The sequence below is a fragment of the Varroa destructor genome, unplaced genomic scaffold (assembly GCF_002443255.2).
Source record: "Varroa destructor unplaced genomic scaffold, Vdes_3.0 BEIS01000002.1, whole genome shotgun sequence".
Taxonomy (NCBI): domain Eukaryota; kingdom Metazoa; phylum Arthropoda; class Arachnida; order Mesostigmata; family Varroidae; genus Varroa; species Varroa destructor.
This window is the reverse complement of record NW_019211455.1, coordinates 35,526,188-35,542,210: the sequence shown is the minus strand read 5'-3', so window position 1 is coordinate 35,542,210 and position 16,023 is coordinate 35,526,188. Positions and strand designations below refer to the sequence as shown.

General features: G+C 37.3%; 1 protein-coding gene across 9 annotated transcripts in view; it reads right to left on the bottom strand.

Annotated features, from left to right (window-relative positions):
• LOC111244145 (dynamin-binding protein-like) overlaps nt 1-9,780 on the bottom strand; it is a 96,238-nt gene extending 86,458 nt beyond the window's left edge. For 3 of the 9 annotated variants that reach the window (XR_015319949.1, XM_022790881.2, XM_022790880.2), the window contains exon 1: nt 9,343-9,779. The gene's annotated coding sequence lies outside the window, so the exon portion shown is untranslated. Of the gene's footprint in view, nt 1-594; nt 634-9,342 lie in introns of all 9 variants that reach the window. The other 6 variants (XM_086978664.1, XM_086978666.1, XM_022790889.2 and 3 more) reach the window with 3 other exon arrangements.
• Between the last annotated feature and the right edge of the window lie 6,243 nt (nt 9,781-16,023).

The window sequence follows — 16,023 nt, the reverse complement described above, 5'->3', positions numbered from 1 at the left end:
GACGTCCGTCACCAGAGTCGACCTTACCAGAGACTTCTCAATTGAATTCGCAGACATCACATAGTTTGCGGGCAAAATATAAGCAGCGGTTGCTTCGATGATGCCCCGTCACAGCTCCAGAAATCATCCGAAGACCCTTTATTTCCTTCTACTTCGGCGTGTTAATATTGTGCCCAAACACACCAGGCAGAACGCTCATTAGGTTACACAAATTAATAATAACCTAACATACATATCAGTACAGCGCTTCGTCATTCACATTTTGTTGACATTCGGCGTCGTCTGCTCATTTGCTATGCAGATCTTTTTCATGCCTGTCGCTCAGCTTATATAAGCTTTTGTTTAAAAAAATGAACATTCTTATAGCCAAGAATATTCACATAGTTATTAGTGAAAATGCTTACACACAGTTTGTATGAACCAATTTGCATGGCTTCCGCTGGCTAAGTAAGCCTATATATAACAATCACTATAAATTAATTATCAGTAAATGTTGAAAATGCCCCCAACATATAAGCTAATTATGAAAATCTCGCCCGACCTCTACGCGTCCATATTGGTGAAACTACTGGAAGAACCGTTCCGAAAACCTACCTCGACAACGTGTATCGCAAGTCACTTGTTCAAAATGTGCTGAAAAAACAGAAAAGAGTACATACGTAGAGCAACAATATCAGTAACAATCGCTATAGCAAAACAGAGAACCGAACTTGAAATAGGATGGTCTACTCTCTTTTTCAAAGAATGAATCGTCGGTGTAATGCACTGCTCAAATCTAGAAAGTACATTGTTGTGCTAAAACAAAAAGTCAGCAGTATAGTCTTCCGAGGTGCTTCGAACTTTAAGCTTTTAAATCGGCAATTTAAAAATCAATGTATTATTTTCAGAAAATCAAACATCAATTAGAAGGCAGGTCTCGAAAGAGTTCAAAGCGACAAAGAGCGTTCGCAGATTTATACTTATGACCTTGCCAATAGCGTACAGTTCAAAACGTACATTGTCAGTGTCCTATGTATGAAAAAATATAACGTAACATAGTGAAATAGTTTTTCCAATAGAACCGAATGTTCGAATGAACGAACAGCTTAGCGCTTTTTCCGCAACTAGATTCGAAAGGTAAAGTAGTGTACTTGCAATTGTACTACATTGTCATTTCAATAAGCTGTTTTTCCATCTAAATTTTGGATTAAGCAAGACTATTATTATTGATATGGCTCCACGAACTATGTTTTATAATAACCCATAAGTTTGCGGCTTGTCCAATGGAATTGTGGTATAAAACGGCTTCATAATATTGTTTGGCCTATATGCAATAGAATGTCTCGTAGACAGGTACAACGTCATTTTTGTATCGGACTTCTTAAGAGACGCAGTCATGCAACACCTAAATATTTCATATACTTTCAGCTTGTTTATTGTTTAGAGACCTTTTTCCTTAAACGATGCAATTCCTGGCAGGTGCGTAGCGGTTTTAATTTTTAACAAGGTAGTATTAGATTAATTTATTCGAAATTGAAAAAATTAAATCAAGTTAGCACTTTCTTTAGTCGCTAAAATATATTTTGATAAGCCATCTGTTAACACATCATCAATTGTGTAACTGGGTATTTGTTGAACCATCTAGTTTACTTTCCAATTATAATATTTTAGCTTAAATAATACAGCAGTCTCCTAAGTTTGTTGGGTACCATGATTCAAAAATGGATTAACGTAAACTTCAAAAAACCCATGCTATAAAAAGGCATTCGTCATAGGCGTGCGTTTTACACTTCTGCTAGATAGACTCAGTCATAGCTAAGCAAATAGAGGTGGAGCAAATAGACCAGACCCTGTTCTCACTTACGGTTCAAACATTCTAAAAGAAATTACACAGTCATGCATTATAGCTTTTCTTGAACTTGACTTTGAACAATCCTATAAACTAACGAAGCTGGGTCAATTTCATTATTTAAAAAAAAATATAACGATTGGATCAATGACGAAACACCTGTAAGCGTCGCTTTCACTACAAAGAGGTCATTACAAGCATCTTTACATTTGAGCCATTCCTCTGCAACGTATATATATTTCTTACCCTTATTCTAACTAGATAGGAATAATGTCACATATCATAGGTAAGCTAAGATCTGGTAGTTGATGCGCTAAAATTATTGGAATTTTCAAATCCCTCTTCAAAATTATGATGAAGCCCTCTGAAGATAAAATTTCTGCGAAAATTCGTATGTTTTGCAGTTTTATTACGAAAAAGGCACAAATTCTGCCCAGACCCATGAAAAATGCGTGTTATTTACAGTCAAGATGCGTAATCAGGAGAAACGGCCGAAAAATAGTTCTGTCGCTTTCTTTCTGAAAATTTTTATGTGGAAGATGCTTCCCGTAGTTGTCGATCGATTAGGAAAAAGGTTAATAAAAATAAGAAAGTTGAACAAAACCAACACGTCAGTAGCCATGATATCGCCAATAGACTAATTCAACCATTTCATTCAACCAAAAAGTTCAAAACCATTTGGAGAAGGTTAATTGCAAAACAGAAATTTGATCTTTAGGTACGATACGAGTTAACGCAAAGCAATTTACTCGATCGTACATCCATCTGGAAATCCTTATAGAAAAACATTTGCATACATCCGGCGTATAATCCGGATCTTGCATCATAGGGCAAACATCTATTTCGGTCTCTGCAAAATTCTCTTAGAGTTGTTAATTTAAATAAGAGGATGCAATAATTTTCCTCCAAAAGCCACAGAAGTTATACAGTAATGGGACTATGGTGTTACAAAAAAAATGGCAGTAGGTCATCAATCAATGTAGCGCATATTTAGTTTAGTGATATTATTTTAAAATATAAAAAATATTTTTCTTTTGAATACTTATATATATATATATATCCAATTTGAGATCTGTAGCAAAACAAACAACTGACTATAAAATTTTCTACTATAGTTGGAAAAGTGGCAGAAAATTTTATAGTCAGTTATTTGTTTTGCTACAGATCTCAAATTGGATGAAAACATGCTCAACTATTTGAATAAGCGTAAAAATAATAATACTATAATCGTATGACGCTGTCATAAATACGAAGAATGAAATCATATCCAGAATGCTCAACTGCTATACGTATAGAAAATATGCTTAGAACTTTTGAACTTTTAGAACTTATGAGCTAGTTTTTATAATGGGCGAATAACAAAGTTATCAAACAACAAACTGTTTCAATTGTACATGGACATTTATGCATGAACAAGCTGAACGTAAATCAGATGCCGCATTAACCCCTTTTAGACAAAAAATAAACATGTGCTTTGAAATAAGGCCGAAACTTAAGCCAGTGGATCAAAAACTTTAAATTAGCCACATCCAGCTTCCACCCAAAAATGTAATTTGCATTTTGACAATAACCTGTTGACAAAAATGAATAGAGTAACTCGAGAAAGCATAACCATATTTATGTTTAGGAATACTCGTCAATTAGTTTGCTAATGGTAAACAAATGAAAAACTGTTAAATCAGTCAGTGTAAAACGTAAAGAATCAGATTCTAACTTTTTGAACTTCTTCATAGACTTACCCTTTTATCTTTAATCGAGGTATGCGCCATTATCATCTATGACCTTCTGCCATTTAGATGGTAGCTTACTTATTTCGCTGATTTGAAATTTTGAGTATTAGAGTTTACGAAGTCTTAAAAAGCAACCTCGACACCATGTTAAGATTCAAATAATTTTTCCATTATGAGGTTGTCAAAATTTTGAAGAAGATTCTCTGTAAGGGTAATATATGGCGCGTATGATGAATGACGGGGGGCCTTTAGGGCTGACTCTTGTTTGTAACTGTGGTTCTTACATTGTGAGCTTTGTCGCGCACAATAAGAATGTTTTGCTTCTATACGGATCTCAGCTGCCTAATACTGAGTTTCTTTCATCTTCTTCAACTGTTGACAATATACTTTATTCAAAATTAAAAAAACTAGGACTCAGTGAAACTCTACTAAATGAAATCTGCTTTAGACGACCAAACAGTCCCTGTAAGCCATTGCAGCTCTACATCTGCTTCCAGGTAATGTCTCACAAGTTCAGTAATATTGCCTTTTGCAATTATTGTAGCTAATTTATTTTTTCAGCATAAATTACCATTTAATGCTAAGCAAGCCAGTATTGTCACGTCAGAGCATAGTGTGTTATTTTTGTACACATTAAATCTGCGTGCTAACATTCGTCCATCTCGAGATGGGTCAGCTTCCACCATAGTTTTCAACTCTTCATTACAAATCCCTGCATTGAATCTTTCACAAAGTACAAAGTCTATATAGCGGGCTTTCTCTGTTACTGTAACTCTAAAATAGAAGTCATTATCATAAACTACAGAACTTTCCGATATCGTATAGTTCACTGTCACCTAGAAGCCCGGGTGACGATACCCGAGTAAACGGTCTTAGTTTTCAAGAAGTGCCAGCGCATTTCAAGTTTAAAAAGGTGTTATGAAATCCAGTATCGTCATAGTATAGCATCATCTTGAAGTATGAGATCAATATCTGTCACGTTTCATACTTAACGGGCTCATATTATCATACGGTCTTATTATTCTGTTTCAACGCTGCGCTATTTGAAAAGGAGCTCGGAAAATCCAAATTGAAATTTTATTCCAATACAATAATCACAACGTGCATGCCTTCGTCTTTGCATTAGGTATAAACCTAAAAAAACTGGCTCATCTTTTTTAATTCTTGTTCTTTTGTCACAGCGACGTCTCCGAATTTATATACTCCATGTAGCAGATATACAACAATAAAAACGATATCCGAAATGATATCCTTGTAAATTTATACAAATTTAGGCTTTTAAGTTTGTAAGTCAAATCTTGAGACTTATAGAAGTCGCAAGGTTTGACTTTTGATTACCGTACTGTAAACATTCCCAGGTTTTAAAGTGTGTCGAGTAAATACACCTTCAGATAACATGTCGGAATCTGTTTTTTATACCATCATTATTATTTTTTGGGTAGCTTACTATCAAAATGCTCTTATTCCACTCTTCTAGGAGTTGTGACAATATCATTCTAATGTCACAGTTGCTGTATGGAATATTCGAGGTTTAGGTAAACAATCGATAGGGAACCCCAAGAACAATTAACGGTCAAAGTCCTAGTTAACCGATAGCTTCACTAGCAACAGAAGTATGAGACTAAATCCTAAATGGACTTATCGGCACTGCTTATCTTTATCTCATTCACCGTTTTTGGTTCTGTCTGAATGCTCAAAATCATCTTAACACCATTCGCAAAGGATATTCATATTGACCGTACGACCTTGACAATTCTGGATTATTGGCATAAGTTACCTCAATTTTGTTGATATCAGTATTTTCTGTTAACTTCTGAAGCGTTCAGAATTTCTGCCGTGAAAGAACACACGTGTTGTTCTGATTAGGCAGCTGATGCTAACACGTTGCTAAGTTGGTTCTATAGTAACAAAATAAATGTGAATAATTCGAGACATTCCGTGTTGAGTACCCTGCGCGGTGCTACTTTTTGCATATCAAAGAACCGCGAGTTCGGCCGATTAAAGCATTTTTTACCCCAGCCTGTGGGAAAACCAACAACGTGAATTTCTAGTCCGGAAAAGAGCAGACGGTGTAACTCTCTGCTTGAAAGTGTGCACGCAGTTGAAGCGTCTTTTACATTCTTTGTTCAAAGTATTATTTTGAGCTAGGAATAGAAGCTGTGATACATAAATCATTCAAGTTTTTCCCGTTTGATATTAGAAATTACGGAGTTAGTTTTTATTCTCCAGGATTGCTATTCCCAAATCACTAATTCATGGGGGTGGCTTTGAAACATGCAGAATGACAAATATAATAAACAAAATCATTTAAGAACAAAATGCTATTTATCTTTGTGGATAGAGCGCTAAAAACATTCAAAGATGTTCTTTTTTATTGTATCGTCAATAGAAAGATATAAAAACTGAACTAAACTAACCCAGTTGATGATATGCCAGTATGTAGTAGCATATTTAGAAAATACATTAGTTGAGAGCTAAGCAATGAATACATGATTCAGCTACCTTTCTACAAGGTAGCATTCGTATATTTTACTTATTAAACCTACTATTATTTATATGTGGAATCCTAGAAACGTTGCATGCAGTTTGTAAACCTTATTCAAAAGTCCATTGAACCTACCTGAAAACTTGTATAGCTGCCTGCATAGCGACGCGTACCGTGACGGTTTCAACATAATATACAATTTTTGTCCCCTATTTAGCTTTTCGATAATGCGCTTGACGTGCTAGCGACTAATAATATTTCGTGATAACCTTACGCGATTCGCTCCCCTTTGGTGGCCTCTGCTAGGTTTGGTGTTCTTAAGTTAGTTTCAACCGAAATTGCTTACACGAAATCATCCACTTTAACATCTCCCTGCTGTTGGATACAACCCTTCTTATCCCGTTCCTTATTATTATATTATTATTATAATGTTCCTTATTAGCAAAGTATTGTGTCATAAATAGTTTGCTCCAAAGGGCTCAAAGCTAGTATTAATAGACCTGGGTTCTTCTCTCACGCCCAAACGGTCTTTAGTTTCATAATATATTATTATTAGAACCTAGTAACAAACAAGAATTGCACTTAGACGAACTGCAGAATACTGTCTTGACATTGATATTACTATCATCAGATGAAAATAGACAAAAATTGCCCATGAAAATAACACACGGGTAATAATAACAGAGAACTGGCCATAGTTTTCAGAGACAATGCTATATGTTAACGAAAACATTTGTATTGCACACAATGACTTAAAACAATAGATACTGATAGGTAGTGAACTCGAGTGAAAACAAACCCTTCGATAGAGAACATGCATTGCTTTGCATCAGAATGTGCTTCTTAGTTTGTACCGAAGGTTCTCAATCTAACGATGTCTACGCGTTTTGTGCTGACTGCCAATATGCACAAACCTGGTAGCGGGTTCTGCGTTGTCAAACACGGTTGTGTTAATTACCGAATTTCATATAGCAGTGCTGCATATGACTTCTTATAATAAGTGCACAGATCTCCATGATCCCCCAGGTTTGTACCCATTTTTGATGCACTGGGTACGTAATGAGCAGGCAAACTTGATGGGCAGACATGCAAATGACTATCGACAACGATAAAAAATTGTTTCAGTAACTGACAGATAGTTTCTGTAAGCCCGTTTATGTAGACTAAAAATGCTGGCGCCAAGAATTACCCTTTTGGGTTCGTGCAATATGGGTTTTCTTTGCAACAGTAGCCCTCATGACAGTTGAAAAATCGTCACCTGAGAAATCGTATTATATTGATGTTTTCATAAGCTGCACTTCATGGTACGTTCTCGTCGCCTCCTTACTCAAGTTAACCTAACATCTGCGCGAATCAGTGCGTATATGTATGCATATATATGTCAACCAGTGGTTTCCGCATTGTGATCCATAGACCAGCACTTGGCGAGTGCTGATGGGATGTTTAAGTAGTCGCATGTTTGGCCACGTCATGTCTGCTGTCATTGTTCCTTTTTCCCCTTTTCCGTAGTACCATTCCGTGGTAATGCCATCGATCAAACGGAGGAACAGACTGATCATTGGCAGCAGTATTTCAAAGGATTGTCTTTTCGCCCGTCCCCCAGAATTTGGACGGATTGTTTTATTCGGCTCAAGAAAAAGAAGAACAGTCTAGATAGCTACCGATGGACTGTCCCATCAACAGGATTGTTCGAACTTCGACACATTCGACAGCATGTGCAGAAAGAAATAACTAGGACGAAGTAAGCCTAAAAATTGCCCTGCTGTAACATAAATGCCAGCCATTGCATTCTTCCCTCCACCAGGCACGCAGAGCATTTACATAGTCCCTTTTTGGGCAGGGAACATCCTTGTAAGACGACCACCTTGGAACAGATTGAGCCGCAAGGCAGCAAACACACTGGTACACCCCGTACATGCATATTATACTTTATTATCCGAGACCTAAAAATCTCTTGCAACCACCAAATCGAAAAACTGAACATTGCATTATTCCATGCTAGCAAAGAGGATACAATAAGCGATACAATTTTCGCGAGCCCAAACACCCCGTTTTCATCAAGGTTGACACATCTGTATTTTGAGAATTACTCCACCTAGTTCTTTTCTTCCTGTTATCAGTATATTACTGTTTTCAGTGAAATTTTATGTAGTATCGACAAGTTGTAAGCAATATCAGTTAAAAACCGCTTGGATGCAAATAGATAAATAAATCCTTAATAAATCAGATAAAATATTCATCGAACAAGACGAAATAGTTACTACAATGCACGGTATATGCGTCCAGAATGAATTTTATTTTATGTTTCAATGCGCATATATTAGAGTGACTGTAGGCATGACCCGTACTGTTGGCCGTAACTGCCTAACGAACGCTTGGTGGATTCACAAACACTTTCCTTGAATTTTGTACAAAATAAGGCGTAGGCTTTTTACGCAAACAAGAGTATTCGATCGAATTTGTTGTCAGGTTACAGTCTTATCCAATCTTCGCATTTGATTATTTACTTAACCATCTTTTTTAATTACTGAAATGACATATTTACTTTGCCTAACTTGTTAAAACATACAAGCCACGAACCAACTTAATACTGACATCAAATGATTTGCCAATGTTATGCAACCTATATAAAACTCCAAAATGGTTCAACAATAAAGTCAACATAATATGCCACTAAAAAGGCAAATAAAGCAAAGATTACGCATAGTTTAATTACAAACCATGTTAATAAAACTCAGCATTTCCGATCGGAATGTCTTGTAGCTTCGGGTAAGTCCAATAATGCAAGGGATGAATATTGGTACCGTTTCGGAAAATTCAAAAGATAACTTCTGAGCTCCGTTTATCGATCTATCAGCGTCCCATGCTCGAATTAAACAAAAAAGCTGAAATTCGAAAATAACTGACGGAATTTTCGGTTATATGTACCAAATTTCGAGAAATCCAGAGAGGGGTTCGGTAGCTTAACTAGACGAAAAGAGCTTTATTTCTTACACGTTGCCTGCTTGCAAAAAACAAGTCCGGTAAATTTGCCACTGCCTATAATAACCTTCGCCAGAGGAACTAAGAGAACGAATCAGCCCACTAAACCGATCCGGAAAGAAAATGCCCGTCGGCCTTTTATCTGTATTCACAAGGGGTTTTTATTAGGACTATTGACATTTCCTGGTGTATTTATGTGTTTTTCGGGAAATCTCTCAAGGCATTTTATCTACGTATCCTCTCATATGCATGTTCAAAATGTTGATATATGAGGAAATCCATCGTTTGGAGAACCAAGTCTTTTTATTCACGCTTACCTGTCCCTTTCACGGGATGGCTCTCATGACAAGTTGATTTTAAGCTGCACGAATGCTTAATCACTATGGATATGATACGTCATTCCTCTGATAGATTTAAGAGTTGGTGTAAATCTTTATATGTGTTTGCACTGACCCTTCTTTTTTTCTTCAGGAAGCCTATAATAGTTGGCTTAATCACTGGCTGTCTAACGGCGCACTAGCAGCTGTTCACATGTACTTGTCCTCCATAGGTTTCACAAAAAACAAATGCACTTGCACAGAATATATGTATAGAATAACATTTACATGTCCTCTTTCTACTTCGTCTCAACTCTAGGACCACTACGAAGATACCGCGTTCGATTAGATGTCACTCAGCTAGAAAGTCAGCTGAGAGCTGCGCTCTCTGCAGAGTCTCGCTGCCGAATGTCTGTTGTCTGCTCAAATGTCCCAGCTGCTGCTGCCATCGCCACCGCCGCTACAACTGACGGCGAATTTCAATGCCGCTCTCCTTGGGCTTCTCTCTCAAATCTTGTAACGCTCCGCTACACAAGAAGCGAATAACTAGATCCGTTTAAAATATGTACGTCTCGCTTGATACGTGCGGTGCGAACGCTAACTGGTTAACGCGCGTTCGTGGTATTGACCAGGTCAACCTATGGCACAACCGGGTAGGGTTGTGGCAATATTAACATAGCATCGCTGATTATGATGCTTTCAGATCTTGGCGGCGGCAACGACTGCTGCTGCTGCTTTTCAACCTAAGATGGCGGCAGCTGGGTTTGTATCAGGCTGGTGATGATTGCTTGTTATTGTTGTTCGTGTCATTGATGGTGGCCGTGCTGGACGGAGTCGGTGTGAATGTTGTGCGCTCTGCTGCGACGATACAGGCAACAACGCTAGCAAATCTATAGCAAAGTAGTAAAGCGTCTGCGAATCGAAGTGTCGTGCAAGTGAATAGTTGGTCTCAATTGTTTTTCGCTACTATCAGATCGTTCGTTCACAAACTGGATCCGCTTCTAAATATTTAAGCATCCATTAAAACGGTAAGACGATTCTACACAGCGCAATAGACCAAGTAATCGTTTCTCGTTTGCACCGTAATTCAGACAATATTCGTATGTACAATTATTTTTTCTCATTTATTTGCGGACGGGGATTTGTCGACTAAGATCAGCAAAGAAAAACGTTACTGAGAACACTTCGTATTGCCTGTTTCAATAACAACACAAAGTAGAGTTCTTCTTAAATGCCTGGTAAAGGATGCATCCTGGCTATAGTCCGCTGACTCCTGAGCTTATATTGCGTCTAGCATTACGAGCCCTCATCTGAGGGCACTTACGATCGGGTGAAAGATTCTAGGCGATAATAGCTTCCACAGAATCTTTACCAGATGGTCTGGTATCAGCTGTCGGCGATGTCAATTATTGGTCATATTCCAACCAAGGTTGCGGAGACGTGCCGCACCATAATAGCACCAGCGCCGTCAGCTGATGCGATGCTGACACAGTACCGTACGTTAACCCTTCTTGCCCGAAGATAGATGCTGTTGCCACATACCATGCACATGCGTTGTGCTATAAAGCCCCCTTATCTTAAATGCGCAACTTTTCAGCTACTTTCTTGATTAAAGGTATTTATTATTCCAATACACATTTAGAAGGTTTTCGGGTATTTGATTTTATGTCTAGAATTTCAGTAGTTTTATGCACTACTCCTTGTCGCATTGTTTCCATGATTTCTCATTTACATACAATTCGGCTTCCTTAAAGTAACTTGTAACTCATTTCTTTTTGTCGTTTTCAAAATTTTCACCAGTTCTCAACTTTACCATACGGATGCGTTTTCAATTCAAAAGAGATGTCTGCATTCGTATCCGTTGAATAAGAAAGCACTGACTTTTAATTACTGTGATGATATTCATTCAGTGTAATGCAATTCAACTCTGTGGAGCCCAAATGAGTGGCTAGCATCAAAGACTATTGTTGCTGATAGATTCTAGGTGCAGTAACTAAGCTACCGCATTACGCTTGGTAAAGCTTGTTCTCTAGGTAAACAATGTTGACCTCGCCTCTGGAGCACGTGCCAATTGGTAACAGCCCCAAACTTGGAAAGTTTGGAAAGGGGATTCTTTGCATTTAAACCGACAACGAGGAACAGTAATACAGAGTCATTATTTTTGCTACAGTTCATGTTTCAAATGATGAGCTGCCAAAACAATAATAGTAGCCAAGCCGTTTAATAACAAAAAGTGCACATGCACGGCTCAGAATGCTTTACGCGTAGTTAAGTTCTCTGGAATCAGCTGTTTGGCTTGTCCATTTTAAACTTTTAGGTATTCTTTTAGGCTTTTAAAGGCTCATGAGAGAAGTTAAAAGAAAAGACCTTTTAAAGTAAATGAAAAGGCCGTACCAAGCAGTCGATCACAAACTGAGCGATTGATTTGCTCCGAATTTGAAGAAATACTACGGAAAACTTCTTTGAACACCAGTCTAGCTATTGTCCACCATATGAATCATTTCTGCTAAGACACGTTTTATATATTATTGGTTTCTATACTCAGTTGTGACTTTTGTAGAAACTTGTCCCTCAGTACTGTGGATTTCTTAGAGTGTCTCAGTAAACTAACAAAAACCATTAAAAATGGCGATTGCGGAATATTGTTTCGGCAAAATTACTTCTGGCAAGCTATTTTATTTATTGTGGCTGTCATTCGTCTCGATGGCTCATACGCGATTTTCGAATATTCCTCCCTATGAATTTGCGAAAGGTTTTTTCACAAAGACCATCAGCAAGCTAAAGCTCCTCAGGTTTTGCCCCAGAAGCTAAATGTTTTTCGTTTTGTATGTGATATTGTTGTTAAAAAAAGATGCTCCATAACAACGAAATTTACCTATGTTTGGTTTCAGATCTAGACTCACATTTCTCCAAGAGTAGCAGGCCATCGTGCCTATATCACAGAATTAGAAGACTCTCGCTTAAATATTTCGTGTACTTTTGGAACCATTGTTAGGCATTCTACTAAACGGCAGAGGACTCCAATTTTAATATCCTGAACTGAGCCATCTGAACTTCATTTTGGTCGCCTAAGACTATGTGACAGTGGCTAATATCGTCAAGAGTAGGTTTTAAGTGAACAAAGAACCTTTCCACATAAGGTGAAGCGTATTCAACAAAAATCAACGAGGTTCATCGTGAACTTATTTTTCTTATCCGTAGAACAAGCTTAGACTATTACCCTTTAATCGATAAAAGACTTTTTTTTATTTTTTCATCTTTATGTTCTCAATTTCAAGTTTGTAGCACCCTCAGCTTAGCGGGTTCACCCGCACTAAACGTTTAAACGTAGTCCTGACGATCATTGAGTCATCGTTTAAATATCATATTAATTACTGGCAGCTCGATAATGGTAACGATGTTTAGAAGCGCTAGAGTGTATATTAACCTCCCCTAGTAAATGAGATTGTTGGCGCTGAAACGCGTGGGTTTGCTATTACGAGCAGCATCATATGCACCTCATTTAATGACACAATTTAAACAAAATGCATGCCGCTTACTTAATTGTTCTAAGAAGGTGCGGTGTAATACAGCACTATAAATGCTTGGGGAATTGCTCTAATTTTAGACACGAAAATAACAATTTTCACTCACTTTCATTGAGAAATGTAAATTTTTTCATCTTTATTCTCTTAGCTCAACCAGCGAAGATTGTTAGTGTTATTTGCGAGATTATCCTGGACGAGACAATCCTACTTTCAAGGGTAAGGCTACTCTGAAATTCTGTTGTTGTTTACTCCTGATATTGGAAATGTTATTTTCATGTTTAAAATGCAAGCAACTCCGAGGGTTTGTCGTACGATTAGCTAGGACATATTAGCCCTTTGAGCGATTAAGCACGCAGCTTGCGTTCTGATTAGGATGTCGATTCTCGTAAATGATGGCGTGTATAATGTAGATCGTATTATGTAGTGGCGATTCCACGCGTTTGAATGTTTCACTAATTTCGTCTATACACTTTGACAATACTAAACTTCGTTGTCATTACCACACTCCTTGTACCGAAAATGACAAACTAACGGTAATTATATATATATAATTACACACTACTCCGGACTATTGATATGTAGTTTAAATGATTATAAATTCAATTATTTTGATTGCAAAACTTCTTGATGAAGATGACTTATAACTTTTCCTTTTACGACAGATGCTTAAAATGTTTACTGTGCTAGTCAATACAGTGCTAGCAACGACTAAGTTGAAAGCTAATACCGTGCTAATCTTAGATACACATTGTAGTCTAGATTCGAATCCGGGCATAGATGTGACTTCATTTCGTGCTGGGAGTCAACCGTCCGTGCAATGCATAACGGCACTACCGGACATAAAATTCGAAACATAGAGATCTAGGAAGCGAATAGAGTGTTTTATAGGACTTTTTTTTGACTAACTTATCAGTTTTGGAAGGTTCTAATAGAGATATACATGACGAAAATCCTGGTACAGGTGCTTCGTTTTGTTTAAGAAAAAAATTCGCCATTTTCATAAGAGTTCTCCAGAATGTATAGTGGAGACCACTCTGGCATAGAATTCAAGTAATTGGCATCAATTTCTATACTGTCGAAACGCGCGCTTAGGTTAGTGTTTACCTTTTTTGGGACATCATATATATATACAGTGCATTTTAATGCTTGAGATGTTACGCACTGTTGTTTAATTAAGCATGATTTTAGTTTAAACAACTATGGTCCCGGCTCGGAGCGTACTTGGACTGTGATCCTTACTGTGTGGATTCAAAACACTGTTGCTATATTAATCTCTCGGTCAGCCTAGTATGCAGTCCTTCCTTCATACCCAGAAGTTCACAAGTTATACCAGATTGAGACAACAACGACCAGTGAAAAACTCTATATTTTGAAGCAACAGCTGGGTCTTAAGATCTGACATGAATCGGAGAGTTCGCATAGCATTCCATTTAAGAACTATTTACTTTTCAACGAGCCACTTTTGCAACAGCCTTGTGTGTCTTTCTTATAAAACGTTTATATAATTTGTTGAGCGTTTCGTGATCAGAAACAGCTGAAATTATTATAGCTGGGAAATGATTGCAATTTATTCGTATAACAACAGCTGAATAGAGATAGTAAGCTGCGTACTAAAGGCATCAAACATTTTTATATCTTGCGCGTTTTATTGAATCTTTGTCGCAGATTTGATGAACGCTTTATAGGTTAGTTTTTGTTTATTTTTAGTTTCCTTAGCTGAAAATAACAAAGATTTGTGGTTTTAGTGTGTGCTACAAGCAAGGAAGCTTTAGTCTTCCTAAGGACTTTAGTTTCAATGTTTACATTTCTTTTGTGTTGTTGTCTTTTCATCATCTACGATCCTTGGTTATGAAGCATTGAAAACCAGTTTCAAGCAGATCTCTATGGATTGCTTTAACGTGTAGCGATAACAGAGCTAAAGAGTAGAATAATTGAAATAGCACGTACTATTGTTCGTTCTAGGAAGCTTCCTTTTATTTAGTTACCTACTTACCTAGTTACATAGCTCCCAGTTCATGTTATATATACAACACGTGTACTCATAATCGTTCATGCCGACAGGATTTAAACATGACACTGCGTACTCCGGTCTGTTCTTCAGATTCAACAAGAACAAACGGTTTCTTTAGAAGGAGTAGAAAAATAGAGCGGCTAAATGTTCCGCGTTTTATGTTCAACAGTGTTCATACGCTAATTCCTGACGCTCAATGAAAGATAAGGTGTGTCTGCTCGCAATTTCAAATCTAGGCAACTTCAGGTTGACTAGGACGAAATACTTCCTCCACTTGATATACTTTTCTTACAATTAATTTTAGTTGCAAACAAGAAATATCTCGGTTGTTCAAACTTGCGTATATGTATATATAATTGTCAAGGACATGGCCACTGATGGGAGACTGACAATATTATCGTCTGCTGCAATACCTAAACCGCTTCCGAACTGTTAGCTGTCTATTATGTATTTTTTACTATAACAGTTCAGCCATGTAGTATAAAACATGCACCCAAGCGGGGTCTTAGATTAATGAAAAAAAAAAACTTTGGAAGGAATTGCATAAAACACAGGGAAACCAGCAATATGGAATTCAGCAAAACAATGTTACATGGAAATGAATGTATTAAATTGTATGAAGCAACGTGCAATAATACTTAAAGATGCCTGCAGCATCCTTTCATTTTTTTACCATTTCCTTTACAGGATTGTTTTAGTATCGGACGCAGATTCTATGTGCATTACATGGGTGCTACATATATCTGCTATTACTACATTACTTTTTACGATATTGTGGGTTCATTCCCATTATTTTCACTCACTCCATTTTGTCGATTTCATTATCTTTAACGTAATTTCCTCAATTGTGCTCCTTCAGTAATAGCAGAGACTTATTTGACCGCATGTTTCGTGTTTCTTGCTTGGTCTAAAATACAGTACGTTCCGCTATTTCCCTGTATCTTATGTCACAGGCATATTGTACATAATTTTTTTCTCTTGATCCCTTGGTGCTTTGTTGCCATCGGTTTTGATTATGTTGTGAGTTGTGGAATAAGGCCAAAACCATGACAATCCGGTTTGTGAGCGAGCGACAACAATGGAAAAATTCTAGTGAAGTCCCCTGAAGTTATCATATGTAACAAACGTTTTCTTGTTTATACG